The following is a 4,365-nucleotide window of genomic DNA, read 5'->3' as shown; positions in this document are numbered from 1 at the left end:
AGATTCTTTACTAACTGAGCTATGACAGCTCTCTAAAATATATCCTTAAGTATATAAATTTTATCGTGAAATTGTCCCAATCATTATTACTACATTAAAAAATCACTACAAACCTTAGTAGCATAAAATGATCATTTTTAGAATGACCACAGAAACTGTGGGTCATGCATTCATATACAGTATAGTTTGTTTCTGCCCTTTAATATTTTGGTCTTAGCTGAGGAAGACTCAAAGAGCTGAGGCTGGGGATCCACTTCCTAGATGGCTTCTTTACATACATATGTGGCACTTTGAAATGGATGGCTGGAAAGCCGGTGTCAGGTGAGATAACTGGCTGAGCACATCCACACATGGGCTTTCCATAGTCAGGCTTCTCATACTGCTGACCATTGTCTCAACAAATAAGTCAGAACACCCAAGGCCTTTTATGATCTGGTCTCAAAAGTCTCCAAACATCACTTAAGCTATATATACTTGGTTCCAGCAGTCACAACCTCACCCAGAAACAAGGGGAGTGGACATAGATCCTGTAACTCAATGAAATAATTGTCAAAAATTTAAGCTGTCATGGAAACACTTTATAAAAATTTCAACATTTTCTCCACCAAAAGAACTTCTAGATTTCCTCTCTCTGATTCACCTGAAATAAAGTGAGGTGGCACGATAGAATGATTTGAAGCAACTTGAAATGCAAATTCTCAGAGAAAAGTGACAGAGATTGAGGGTTGAAGCTTGAGAGAAAATTGAGTGAGTTTTGGCTTCCCTGGTGGTTCAGAGGGTAAAGAGTCTGCCTGCAATGCTGGAGACCTGGGTTCAATCCCTGGGTAGGGAAGATCCCCTGGAGAAGGAAATGGCAGCCCACTCTGGTATTCTTGCCTGGAAAATTCCATGGACATAGGAGCCTGGCAGGCTACAGTCCATGGGGTCACAAAGAGTCAGACACCACTGAGCAACTAACTTTACTTTTAACAACCAAATATTGAGATTTATTTGTACCAGGGCTCCCCAGGTGACACTACAGTGGTAAAGAATCTGCCTGCCAATGAAGGAGACATCAGAGATGCCGGTTTGATCCCTGGGTCAGAAAGATCCCCTGGAGAAGGGCATGGAAACCCACTCCAGCATTCTTGCCTGGAGAATTCCATGGACAGAGAGGCCAGGTGGGCTATAATCCATAGGGTCACAAAGAGTCAGGTATGACTGAAGCAACTTAGCACACATGCATACATTTTCAAAGGTATGTGAAAATTAAGAATTTCTATATAACAAATAAAGCACAGAAAACATTCTATGCTTTTAAATTTATCCAAACCAAACTATATTTAGCTTCCAGTCTCTGTTGGCCAAGTCTGGTGAAAATAACAACATTAATAATTATTTTGTAATTTACCACTACATTTCATTCCCCTACACACCTCTCCCTCTTTCTCTCCTTCCCCACACCCCCTTCTTCTCTTCATTTATTTTATACTGTATCAAGATATCAGATCTTACAAAGGCCAGGAAAAAATAGAGGCGATTCCTAACCAATGGTCACTCTTGGCCATTGTAAAGCACTCATTGTCCTTGTTAACACAGTTCATTCAGAGGTGGACAATGTTGCTATTGGTTCAAATCCATGTTGTCAAAATTGTTTCTGTGGACTTTCTCCTAGTCTGCCAAGTCAACATTGGGCTTACCGCTCAACTTCTTGGGTACTTTCACAAAGAAACCTAGGGTAAACTTTCCTCTAGGATAAGGAGGCCTAGAACACATGAAAACACAAAGCTGATCTTCCTGTCCAGAAAGGACAGGAAAATTTTTTTAAAATATGATTTTTTATTCTGTCGTTGGTAAATCTATTCCAGCAAAAAAATTCTAAGAGCAAGGGAATAAAATTATTAATATATTGTCATGCAATAATTGATAACTGCACTTTCTTTTATTTGATGGTTACCAACTTCTAGCAGAGAACTACATTGGTAAAAGAGGAGATTAAAGCACGTGATTTTGAATACCTATTAGCTGCCCAAGTATGAGAGAGAAAATGTGTAAATGGCCTTGGTAACAAGAAAATGAAAAGGCATTTCTGTTTAGTTTTACATCTAACATATTTAGACTCAATCATTTTTGCTCTAATTCCACCATCACTTTTACACTATTTGGTATTCACTGTAACTTATCCAATCATAAGAAATTCATTTGACCTTTGGAGACTATAGACTGAATATTGTCATACAATTTGTATATCTTTGAGGATCAATTGCTCACCAATACTATGAGTTTTATTCCTACTTTGAAAACTCAGCTGAAACAATAGTATTTCATTGACAAGCACACAGCAGTAATCTTGGGGGAGGGGGGCGGTTCTCTCTTTGCCCTTTTGATGGAGGCACTTTTAATGCAGCATCTCAATATCAGAGATTTCCATTGCTAACATGTTACTTTAATCTGTCTTCTAGCTATACCACCAACTGAGGAATATTAACCATATTTTACATTTCAGTAGTCAATCTGCCCATTCTATTTATTTTGTGAATGAAATGGCTAGTTGTAATTCTTAGCAGATCATACTAACAAATGGTGTCATTATGGGTATAAAACTAATAACACTACATTTAAATATGATTTCTCCATTGAGAGCCTCATTTTAGAGGAAGTTAAAATTACTCCCATCAGGGATATAACAAAGTTAAGTGTTTTGTCCAACACACTGAGCTATTAAGATAATCAAAAAACTTTTTTCCTAGGTTTCAATCTTTATGTCCATGTTCTTCCCCACTCTTCACTAAGTACTATCTATAAATTAATAGACTCTGCACATTTTAACTACATCTACCAAAGCAAGCTGCAAAGACCTATGGATTTGTGAAACATTATTGCTCAAAAACTCTTTGGCAGTTTTGAAACTTGGTTGCACATTGGAATCACCCAGGGAGCTCTAAAATATACTGTTGTCTCGGTCACACCCCAGAGATTCTAATTTAATTGGTATAAGACCTGAGCTTCAGTATTTTTAAAAGCTCCCCAGGTGATTCTAATACACAGCCAAAATTGAGAACCACTATTCAAACCTTTGTTTTACAGATAAGACAATTACCCCTATCAGTGACACATATAAATTTGATGTTATAGCTAAAGCTAAAACTCCAGTCTTCAGAATTTCAGTTAATAACTCTTTTCATTAGCTCAAGGCTTTTCAATAGTGTTTCTCTGGGCCTAGGGCTCCTCACAGATACTGCAGGGGCTGTGAAAATGATAGAGATGAAAGAGGAGCGGTCTGATCCCACTTCAGTTCAGTTCAGTTCAGTCACTCAGTCATGTCCGACTCTTTGCGACCCCATGGACTGCAGCATGCCAGGCTTCCCTGTCCATCACCAACTCCCGGAGTTTGCTCAAACTCATGTCCATCGAGTCAGTGATGCCATCCAATCATCTAATCCTTTATTGTCCCCTTCTCCTCCTGCTTTCAATCTTTCCCAGCATCAGGGTCTTTCCCTAATAAAAAAAATCTTAATTTATATTTTTTAATATGTCGGACTCAGTTGCAAGATTTTTTTCTAGGGGAAGAAAAAGAAAAAACAGAGGGAAAAAATATATACTTGCCTAAAGTAAAAATAAGGTTTAAACTGGAACAAGCAGACAGCATATATGTATGCCAGAGAGCACCGTCTCAGAAAAAGAGACAGAGAGAAAAGGAGAGAAGGAGAGAGGGAGGAAAGAGTGCTTGCCTCAGCAATACATATGCTGAAATTGGAATGATACAGAGAAGACCAGCATGGTCCCTACACAAGGATGAATTCACAAAGAATTCATAGAATTCACAAAACACTCCATTAAAAACAAAAGAAGGAAAACTTACGACTTTTTAGATAACCCGAGGCCAGTGGATAAAGCTATTTATACGTATATTAAAATGTAAATCTGGGGATTTGATTAGTTTAAATTTAACACAATGAAGAGCCCTTAGGCCAGAAAGTAACCGCTTTTAACATCCCAATGGGTATTTTCTAATTCTTAAGGAGGAATGTGTCCTTCCAGGGTATGAGGTGGGTTGAGGATGCCCCTGAGGAGCAGAGTTTTGAGAGGAGAAATGGACATTTCATTAAGCAAACAAGAAAGAGAACTGGACAAGGTGAAAGTTCATGAGAGGAGGCCAGAAAAGACTGTAAGGACAAAGACAGGAAAATCGGACAGAAAACACTGAGATAGGAAATCTGACTTATAGGAAATCTAGAAACTAGACTTATGCTTACTTTATAGGCTAAATGAAAAAGGCAAACAACTTGAGAAGAGAAAGTGGAGAACAGCTGTTCCATCATCATCTCTGCGTACAACACCTCCACATCCATTTTATCTTCGGAGCAGGCTGGAGCAGTGAAGTTA

At 38.4% G+C, this 4,365-nt stretch overlaps 1 pseudogene; it reads left to right on the top strand.

Moving 5' to 3' along the window:
• The first annotated feature begins 3,702 nt into the window (after window positions 1-3,702).
• On the top strand, window positions 3,703-3,803 carry LOC122453446 (annotated as a pseudogene).
• Window positions 3,804-4,365: the final 562 nt, after the last annotated feature.

This window comes from Cervus canadensis, chromosome 14 (genome assembly GCF_019320065.1).
Source record: "Cervus canadensis isolate Bull #8, Minnesota chromosome 14, ASM1932006v1, whole genome shotgun sequence".
NCBI lineage: Eukaryota > Metazoa > Chordata > Mammalia > Artiodactyla > Cervidae > Cervus > Cervus canadensis.
This window is presented reverse-complemented; position numbering and strand designations above follow the sequence as displayed.